Here is an 11,597-nt window from a genome sequence, read left to right on the forward strand (position 1 = left end):
CCCATGTTACAAAAGCAGCATTCTTCCATCTTAGAAACATTGCCAAGCTACGAAACATGTTACCTGTTTCTGATGCAGAAAAGCTAGTTCATGCATTCATGACCTCTAGACTGGACTATTGTAATGCACTGCTAGGTGGTTGTCCTGCACCCTAAATAAACAAGCTACAGGTAGTCCAAAATGCAGCAGCTAGAGTCCTTACCAGGTCAAGAAAATATGATCATATTACCCCAATTTTACAGTCTCTGCACTGACTACCTATTAAGTTCCGTATCAGTTACAAAATATTATTACTTGCCTGTAAGGCCCTTAATGGGTTAGCTCCTGCGTACCTAACTAGTCTTCTACCACGCTACAATCCATCACGCTCCCTAAGGTCGCAAAACTCTGGACTTTTGGTAGTACCTAGGATAGCAAAGTCCACTAAAGGAGGTAGAGCTTTTTCGCATTTGGCTCCCAAACTCTGGAATAGCCTTCCTGATAACGTTCGGGGTTCAGACACACTCTCTCTGTTTAAATCTAGATTAAAGACACATCTCTTTGGCCAAGCATTCAAATAATGCATCTCATAATCTCGTACTGCAGTTATATCGTTATTATTCTTTAGCCTGAGTTAAACAAATCAATTTTGCTTGGTTGGAACAGCAGCTACGCTAATTATGTCTCTATTTGTTTCTCTGTTTTTGCCATTTACACAAGCTTCAGTCTGGATCCAGAACACCTGAGAAGAGATGATGCCAATCCCTCAGAGGACCTCAGATGATGCCAACCCTGAAACAACATACAGAACTACCAAATTTTGCTATAAGTTTGATTGCATCATATAATAATTGCTGTTAATAGTGTTCATCGTCTGTTTGATTACATCTTTAATTGATTTTTCCCGTACATTTCTGCCATATGTACATTAACTGACAGTCACCACTGATAAGCTACTACTAAATATATTGTAGAAACTTAATTTTCTGTAAAGTTGATTTGCAATGATTTGTATCATTTTAAGCGCTATACAAATAAACTTGAATTGAATAGCTCTTATGTATAATCAGAATTTAGGAGCATATTTTAATATGTGGCAGACCCATCTCAAGATGTGAAATGTTCCTCTGTTAAACAGTAAAAGCCCTGTCACATGACAAAACTGGCATGACCTTTGACATCTGACTTCTCAAACTCATTAGAAACCAAATCTCATCAAATCAAGGGATAATTCATATTATTTCATCATTTACTTACCCTCATGTTGTTCCAAACAAAATCAAACCAAAAAACAAACATGGTGACACTAGTCAAATAAAAATGTTATTACTTTTACATGTAGCATCCTTTTTGGAGTTTGACTATTTTGAGTCCTATTGAATATGGATAAAAACAGTTAAAATATGTAGTTCACAGAAGCAAGTCTGTCTGTTTAGAGAAAATTATGACAATCTTTATTTTCCAGTAAACTTTCCCTTTAATAAAGTGAAGATGACCTAAAAGGTGCCTGGAAACATTGCAATTTACACATTATTCAAAAATCAATTAGCCATCAAAATGCACATGAACAATAACATATATGAGCAAATAAAATGATCAAGATGTCAAACTTTAACTAGTTAGCATGACCTCATTGTCCGCTGCACCAAAAAGCATCTTTCTCCATTGACGGCCATCCAAAAGTAGTTACGTATTCTGACTAAATTAAATGATGTGCAACCAACAAACATTGATAATATTTCATTATAGTATGCAACAGCCATTGAAACGAATGCAAATGCATACATGATCCCAAATTGAATTCGCAATTGCATACAGTCTTTTCTATAAGGAACCAACTGTGAATTTATTCATTGTTATATTGCATTTTTGCTTCTCCAGACACAAAGACATAGTGTGTCTGGCTCATCATTATTCATACTGACAGACATGATAAAAGCTCTGTGCATAGAATTACTTCGGAAAAACATTTCCTAAATTTATTCATTTCCTGCTTCTTCGCCAAGTGTTTGTGGTGTCCATCTATTAAAGTTAAAAACAGCCTCTTGAGGCCTGTCTCAGATTGTTACTCACGGAGGCCTCAATTTCAAATCAGATCAACACCTCTTGCCCTCAGTCCTTGTGTATTTAATGTCAGGTCATAGCGGGGAGGGCTGGGTAAACCTGCGGAGGTGGAGAAATCAAGTCCTGCCTTCAGCAGAGAGCAGGTATTTGTTCTCCGTCACTAGACATCAAAGTTCAGACTGACTCCCACTAGCCAGAAAGGCAGGGGGGATTAGGTCAGAGAAAAGACTATAGTTTGGTCGAGTGGCATTATGGGAGCATGGACCAGTGACTCGCGTAATGGAGATAATCAGAGGGGGTTTAGGTTCAAATCACCAGGTGTGGCTGACTGCTAGTCTCTATTTATTCTCAGAGTGCCACCTGCTTTTCCACACACCTGGTCTTAGAAGACTGCCCAGGGACATATGGGAAGAACACTTTCAATAAATGACTGATCAGAATACAGTTAACAGCTGCAAAACATATTACAGGTAATCCTTATAAATCTCCCATTGTACAAATATATATATACTTATAACTCTTTTTACTAGAGAAATGTATGACTAATAAAAACAGCATTAAAGTAAGTTTTTGTGCAGTAATATTGGACAGTTTGTTCCGGTCCTTAGATTCAATTGGTGCTGAGTTTAAAGAGTCCTGATGTGTAGTCTAATAACAAAAGACTTGTCACTTTTTCTTGTCTACATTTGCAAATTCCAGACAGACTATCATGTCCTTGAATTAGATGTGGGGATTTTTCATTAACTCTTTCTGCAGGTTACATTGTATCTTTGTGAGTAAGACAAATAATTATTAATTTATCGATTCACTAGCAAACATTTGAGTTATTTGAGAACAAAACAAGTGACTGACATCATGAGTGAGTCACTAAATGATTCACTCAACAATCAATTTAAACAAATCCACAAATTCATTCATTGATTCGCTCACAAACATTTGAGAACAAAACAAGTTACTGTCTTTATGAGCGAGTCACTGAATGATGCACTTAACAATCCATTTAAACACACTGATTCATTAAGGAACAAAACAGGTGACTGTTTTTAAGAGTGAAGCCTTGAATCACTCAACAGGTTTGTTCAAACACATTTAAGATGAGTTATGACTAAATCACTGAAACATTTACTCACACTGATTTATTCGCTCACAAACATTGATTCTTTCAGGAACAAAACAAGTTACTGTGTTTTTGAGTGGGTCCTTAAATCACAACAGTTGATTCTGCTGCAACTTTGTTTTCTTTGCCATTAAATAGGAGTAAAAATAGATAAAGTAACTTATAATATTGTGTCTTAAGTTTATGTTGCTCACTAGTAACTGTGTGACATCAAAATTGTGTTATCCTTATGTAATATAAAACAGCTTTTTTTCTAGATTAATCTTCATCTCATGTCAGTATAAACTACACATTGTGTGAAACTTCTTTAATAGCAAAAAAACAAATCTTTCTCTTGCAGATGTGACTGCCATTAACTTTAATTGTTCAAAGAAAAGTCAATGCTACCTAGTGCTATATTATTTAATTTTCACAGCAATACTTTTACATTTCCACATTGATTTGATTGACAGCTCTTAGTTTTATGGATTAATTGGTGGCTGGGTCACTTACAAAATGGCAAGGAGATAATAGCGTCTAGTTTTGAGAATTACCCATGACCTGATGGGTCACATCCCCCTTCAAATGAAAAAGTGTACAGAGATTTGAAAAAATTCCACATATTTACTCAACAGACCATTCCCTGCTTCCCTGCCTTAAAAAAGAGCAGACAAGCATGGCCACTACAAAGCACAATGGCTTTCAGTACAGATAAAACACAATAAGCAGAGTGCAGAGACAAAAACAACTTTGAGCAACAGATTGGTACACTGCACACAGAGATACAACAAGATTGAGAGCACTGAAAAATATTATGGGCCAGCAAGGTTCCAGCACTACAAGAGAGATTCTCCCTCTAATTCAACCACACAATAAATCAAGACCTCCTGAGACCACAGTGCAACCTCAAAGAAACTCTCAGCAGACCACGTTCTCGGCTTTCACATTGCTGGAAAGGCTCACCTGATGTGCTAAATTGATAATCGAGGTTTGCCTTGACAGAGCTGTCTCAAAAGTAGTCATTACCTGGCATGCAAAAGCACCAGAAATTTTGACATTTTGTTCAAATGTGTAAATTAGCAGCCAAAATCTTGATTCCATGCTTTGAAGAGAAATCGCTAATCCATACAGGCCTCCGGCCGTTTGGGTTTGAAGAGTTCTGAGGGATTTCATTCGACTAAACTTTTAACTTGTCCTTGAGGCAGACTGTTCCAGACACAAAGAGAGGCGGGCAGCAGGGTGCACACTTCAAACATGTGGTTCTTTAGGTACAGAATCCTGGATCTTCTGCCCTATTTGACAGCCCGATGTGGGATTAGAGTGGGGTTTGTCTGGAGCCGAGGCAAATTAGAGCTCCATCTCACCTCTTGAGCTTGGACGCACGCTCTTTCTGTTCTGCGGTTACCCTGTCGCGCTTGCTCTCTTCACAGCAAAGACTCCCATTAGCACCCAATGTGCTAAACAGAGGCACATTAACACACCTGTCATAGACAAACACACATGCTTTGTGTCACTACAAAGGGTCCTCGCTGGAGGATGGCAGGATGAAAAGGAAAAGGAGAAGAGGAGGTGGAGTGAAAGAGAGACGCTGGTGACAAAGCTGTATAATGAATGGGAGGAGAGACAGCCGGGCCTGACAGGAGATCAGCTGGATCCTGGTTTAAATACCATTTTTATTTATATTACAGAGCTTTACTTGCCGCGGCACCCCTTCATATTCATTAATTTGAAGGGTGACACAGTCTAGACTCATGTGGAAAGTGCAGCCGTGGTCAGATCAAATGTCAGATGGAGTCTAATGAGAGAAAACAGGCTAATAAATAAATATAACCCTGGGTGAATTTTCAGAGGCTCATATATTATTTACTGCTTAAAAGTCATTACTCATACAGAAAGAACAGACTTGTACTGGTTTAAATAATTGTTCAAAGGTGGGCTCGAGTTGGTTTTTGGTTGGATTTAAGCAAAATATGCCATTTTTGCAGATAAGCGCTGTCACATTTACCGTTGCTTGGTGAATTATTACAGGCGAAATCCAGTCATTTTAGACAGGAATATATACGAAATCGAGAGTTTTGCTTGAGGAGAAAAAAAGTTTATAGATTAAATGCAGATGTTGCTTGTGTTCAAGATGGTCTCCCGAATTCTCTAAGTTGATCAAAAGTAAGCAGTTTGGTTTGAAAGAGACTTCTATGTGAGCTGTGCTAATATGAGATTTTGCTAATATGACCACAACTTAACTTTTTTCCAACTAAAAGCAGTGTAACATGTTAAAATGCTACCTTTTTCACATTATATTATGTTGCTGGAACCCAAAGCTTTGCAGCTGAACAAACTGAAGCAATAATCAAACACAGAGTACAAAAATGAATCACTGATTCTTTTGAGGCCCAGTGAAGACTTGATGGGCCATTTTTTTATTTTGTTCAATCTTGTAATTATCAATGCATCGATCCACCTATTTCAATGTACTTCCTCCCAAAACAGATCTTTCTTTAGCAGCTTGAAAAGCAGAACACTTTTTCAAAAGTCTCATAACTATAATTTATCTACTTATGAGAGTTAAGAGAATCTAGTAGCTTCTTCACCACTGATAAAAAAAAAAAAACCTCAGTTTGCTTTTATTTGTAAAAAGGAAGTACTCTGAGTTAAAGTGCTTTTTGCAGTGCTGTGATTTGACCAGACTAAAGGTCACCATCCCGATTGTGTTTTCTGAGAAGTGTTGAAGTGGTTGGTGTTGTTATTAAGAGCTTTTAGCAGCTCAATGGACACTGTCACACACACAGTCCACAGGTCACACAATCACACTCCTAGGGACGACATGCCAAACGCCAGCTCTGGAAATGACTTGAGGGGCCTTTGTCAGCTCCCAACAGCAGCAGGGAGAAAGCCAGAGGACATACGCCAGAGGACATACGCATGGTCTGAGAGGTATTTGATGTTATGTGGGATAGATTTTTAGCCACCAGGGTTTCTGGGAGGAAAGAAATCGATTGGGCACTTCAGAGGAACCTCACCTGCCTGCTAACCCGTGACGGACCCTGGACTCCCTACTGGTTAAAAATCAGAGGTGTCAAAGCACACAACAGCTTGATTTAACTATGGGAATCTCAGCGGAGAGCTTGTCGCATGGTAAGCATACAAAGACTGTAAGAAAGTGCATTCTTATTTGGCAAAAAGCAACTTTTCTATATGCTTGATTTTACACTTGTGGGTCTAATTTTTTTTTTTCGTTTTTAGGTTTATTATTATAATTTTCAATTATGTTACCATTATATTTTTTTTCTGCAAAAAAACAAAAATTCTAGAGTTGCATTACAACATTAAAATTAGGTTGTTGCTATAAGCACTTTTAAATGCATTTTCCTTTAGCTTAAAAATATATTGTGGATAAAATGGTACTTTTAAAAAATGTCTCTGTAAATAGCTGAATTTAACAATAATGGGTGGAATGTCTAAAATAGATTTTTTTTTTTCTGAAAATCTATTTTATTACACATTATGGAACAATCCTCATATCAATATCATATCCAAATACATACTCAAGCTAAATACGGCTTCTGTTTGTTGTTCTAATATACACTGGTAACTGATATGCATTGGAACATCTGTGTTTGTTAAATAAATAAATAAACTTTATATTGTAATTAGTGCTGTCAAACGATTAATTGCATCCCAAATAAAAGTTTTTGTTTACATAATATATGTGTGTGAACTGTGTATATTTATTATGTATATATAAATGCACACACATGCATGTATACATTTCAGAAAAGTACTTTATGTTCATATATTAAATATAGCGTTGTTTTTGGCGGCCTGTTTTAATTTTAGTTTTAGTCTAGTCTTTGTGTGAAGCTGTCATTTTAGTTTTTATTAGTTTTAGTCACGTTCATATTCTTTTTAGTCTAGTCAAGTTTTCGTCAACTAAAAGTCTGAGCATTTTAGTCTTATTTTAGTCAGAATTATCCATGACTATTTTCGTCTAGTTTTAGTCGACAAAAACTGATGACATTTAGTCTAGTTTTAGTCAATGAAAATTGTATTTAAGTCTCTTTTTAGTAATGCAATTCTATTTAACCCAGTAAATATAGTATAAATACCTAGTAGTATAGACGAAACCAAAATTTTATTTTAGCCAAACCCATTTCAAACAAGGTTATCTTATTATATTATTGTTACCTTATAGACTCAAGAATACATCCATTCCAGACACGGAAGACGCTCTGATTTGAATTTACAACTGTTACAACACAGTAGGGCTATTGCAAACAGAAACAATACTGTATTACATCGATGTTTCCTGTCGGCTCAATTTTTGAGTGGACTTTGCTGTTCTGATGAGCATGAACGGTATATGATGGAGCACTCACATGGGCCATGAGCGACTGAGCGGAGCACACACGCATAGAGCGGGATAATACACAAAGCATCACACCACGTGAAAGTGAATCCTGAGCGGTGAACTAATTAAATCCTGAGCGGTGATGCAGCCGGAATTTCAGTGCATCTCTAATTATTGGTGACATTAGAAATGGATATTATATAATAGCTGCTTTTTTGAACATTTTAGCAATTTAAAAATATTTAAAAATTATTTTTTTACACGGCACCCCTGCTCTCGACAGATGGCACCCCGGTTGGGAAGCACTGGTCTAAATAATGCCGCGAGTGGGGCTTGAGGAAGTGATGTTGCCTGCATCTGCGCACTGCGACCTGATGCAGCCCCTAAAGTGGGACACAGGAAACAGAAATACTGCAAAATAATAATAATAATAACGTGACTAAACGAGATGAAATAACGTTATAACATTTCGTTTCGTCTCGTTTTGGTCAACGAAAATGAAGAGACATTTTAGCATAGTTTTTATATTGTAAACCACATTTAGTCTCGTTTTTATTCTTCAACAATATTGCATTATACATTTAATTATAGTCATCGTCACATGACCAGCATTTTCGTTGCGTCTCGTCTCGTTTTCGTCACGTGATAAAGGTTCGTTGACGACGATATTTAGTCATAATTGTCGTTGACGAAAGCAACACTAATTAAATATATTATATATAGAGTATAAATTATATGAATATATAGACAATATTTTCAAAATATATACTGTATGTGTGTGTATTTATATATACATAATAAATATACACAGTGCACACACATATATATTATGTAAACAAAAACTTTTATTTTGGACGCGATTAATCTTTTGACAGCACTAAATAATATTAAAAGATAGTTCTTAAAAATTGTCAACTGTGGGCCATCCGAGATGCAGATGAGATTGTTTCTTTATCGGAACAGATTTGGAGAAATTTAGCATTACATCACTTGCTCACCAATGGATTCTCTGCAGTGAACGGGTGCCGTCAGAACGAGAGCCTAAACAGCTGATAAAAAAAACTACAATAATCCACAAGTAATCCACATGACTCCAGTCCATCAGCTAAAGTCATGTGAAAAAGATATTTAGAGGGACCTCTGAGTATGCAAAGTACACCACCTGATTTAGGCAAGATGCCACTTTAAAAACTTTTTACAGAGGTTAAAAGTATCGTTCACCCAAAAATGAATATTCTGCCATAATTTACTCATCTCCATGTCAGTTCAAACCAATAGGAATTGATTTCCATTGAACACAATAGTCAAAACTTGCAAGAATGTTCTGTCTGAATGACAAATTCACAAATGAATCTGATCTGGTTCAATGCTCAATTCAGTAAAAAGAATAGCTTAATTGTGATCTATTCCCTGTATAAAATGACCAGCACTGTACATTAAACTTCTTTTGTGTTCCACAGAAGAATCCAAGTCATTCAAGTTTGGAGGGACTGAAGTGAAATAAATGATGACATAATTTTCATTTTTGTGTGAACTATCACTTTGAGTTACACACGTTCTGAATCATTTAGTATTACTGTTTCTTTATAATCTTTCCTGTATCTCTCATAGTGCAATGGAAAGCTGTTGGTTTTAATTACGGAGCAGCAGAACAAGGCAGAAAGGAATCAAGATCAAAAGAGTGCAAACGAAAAAGAGAGAAAGGCTTGTCTCTATTGTTCAGCTGAGTGTCATAGAGCAGCCAGGAATTGCTGTAGATATAAACTACAGAGAGGGAGGGAGAGAAATAAAAATCAAGGCAGGATGGGGAGGCAAGACTGAAAAAGATTATATGATGAATAGTTGTGCATGAATGGAATATTTTAGTGTCTCTGTGCAACACACACATACACGCACAACACAAATACACAGCAGGTGGCATAATCAATACAGCCGATGGTGTGTTTAACTGCGGCGGAGTCTGTGTGCATTAGATTGCATGAGTTCACTTCAGTGCATCCAGAAATTAAGATGATTGATTTTGTTTCTCCGAATCATCCTGTCACTGTAGGTACAGATCAGCGAGCTCGGCCTGCTATGACCGGTGGGACTGCCACCTCGAGATGGAGGGTTTTTGGATGAAAGGGGACAGAGGTAGGGAGTCTGGATGAAAGACAGACAAAAAGGACTTGGAAAAGTATGAACAGCACTGCGTTACGCCCTCCACTGCCACAGACACACACACATGTACACGTGCACTTGCGTGTTTTTGGCAGGAGAGCGAGGCTTGGAGGATATCCAAGACAGAAAGTGGAAGGAACCAGGGACAGAAAGAAGATATTAGTTTGATGGAAAGAGGAAGGGTGATAGGAGCTAGGATGAGACAAATAAACAAGAGAATGAAGGAATGAAGAAAAAAAGAGAACAGAGTAAGGTGTTTGTGTGCAGATGAAACAAACAAGAAAAAGTATAATAATATAATATAAGATGATATAAGATAAGATAATATAATATCATATCATATCATATCATATCATATCATATCATATCATATCATATCATATCATATACATTAGAAGTCTATGGCAGTGGTTCTCAAGGGGTTTCCTAAAGGGAAAAGGGGGGGGGGGGGGAATGATTCATAAAAACATTAAACATTATTTTAATGTTTGTATTTTTTTTAAGAAATGTACACAATCTACCATTTAAAAGTTCAGTCTGCATTTTTTTGGTAACACTTTACTTAAAGCCTTTATGTATAATGCATTTTAAGGGGTTATTAGAGGGTATAATGCATTATAATTATTCATAATGTGCGTTGTCATACATTAAATCTTGTCATAAATAATTATAACTGAATTTAAAATGCATAGTGTAACAATGAATTGATAAGTGTTATAATATATTAACTGTAGTTACAATTATTCATGAGATTGTACAATGCATTATAAGGTGCATGCACTACAAGGCATAATTAATGCATTAAAACTACTTTTATAATGCATTATACATAAAGGCATTAAGTAAAGTGTTACCTTTTTTATTATATAATTTTATACACACACACACACACACATACATATATATATATATATACAGTATACATAAATACACACACACACACAAATTTGAATTTGCTTGACATAGAAATCTATGGTATGTTCTTATTTAGAATCCTAAGTAAATGTGTGTAAATGTGCTAGCCAAAGTAACCTACTGTACCCAGTAAAAGATTTAGTTAAGAGGACGAACATATAGAAGGAAAGCTGAAAAATAAATACAGAATGAGAGTTCACCAGAAAAGTGCGTTTGCATTAATAACCTTGGTGAGCTGTTTACCATACCTCCACACGTCCTGCCTATTCACAGCAGCCCGCATCAATTAAAGAGGAAATGCATTAGTGGCCATGCCTGGCCTGATCTGCTCCATCACACCACGACACCATGAGTGCTTTAACTGGCCCCGTCTCCTGGAGCTTTGGTAATGCGTTTATGTGACATTTACATGAATATTGTTATTCTCTTCTCTTCTCTCTTCTTTTTGGGTTACGATTCACTCAGCAGTGAGGAAGAAAACAGGATGGAACATTGTGTTATTTCCTGTTTATTTCCTTCCTGATTGTCCTCCTATGGCAGGTGTAAGCAATAATTGCTATCAGGAGCAGATATCGGTGTAGATAGGCTGGACAAAGCCCTACACCACACAGCAAGATACCCAACAAGGTCATCATGATCTGTGGGACAGGCAAACACAGCACTATACAGAAGAACTACTTGTTGAATGTGTGAGGGGTCTTTGGGGCTTTGTTGTGCAGAACTGCCTGTGCTTAATAAAGATTGATACACACAGATGATGCCCGGCCAAGTAAAACCACATAATTTACCCAAACCTAGAACAAATACCTCATACCTCTTAGATTCACTTCTCTTTCTGTCTAGCAGTTAAAATGAAATTAGTCAATCCAGGTTTAATTTCATTCTTAACTTATTGCTGCCATAAGTGATTTAAGTACAACTAGAGTCACCAAACATAATAAATTATATACAAATATAATACAGAGAATAATAATAATAATAATAGGTCAACCGATATTATCGGCCGATATTTGGCATGATAACGGTTGGAAACAGGAC

The 11,597-nt window shown here is 36.6% G+C and overlaps 1 long non-coding RNA gene across 1 annotated transcript in view; it reads left to right on the plus strand.

Annotated features, from left to right (window-relative positions):
- The first annotated feature begins 498 nt into the window (after positions 1 to 498).
- Positions 499 to 11,597, plus strand: part of LOC107581466 (uncharacterized) — a 12,771-nt gene continuing 1,672 nt past the window's right edge. The window contains exons 1-2 of the long non-coding RNA XR_001608834.1: positions 499 to 592; positions 2,904 to 2,906. This is a non-coding gene — a long non-coding RNA (uncharacterized lncRNA). The remainder of the gene's footprint in view (positions 593 to 2,903; positions 2,907 to 11,597) is intronic.

Source organism: Sinocyclocheilus grahami, unplaced genomic scaffold (genome assembly GCF_001515645.1).
Source record: "Sinocyclocheilus grahami isolate Dianchi unplaced genomic scaffold, SAMN03320097.WGS_v1.1 scaffold35.1, whole genome shotgun sequence".
NCBI lineage: Eukaryota > Metazoa > Chordata > Actinopteri > Cypriniformes > Cyprinidae > Sinocyclocheilus > Sinocyclocheilus grahami.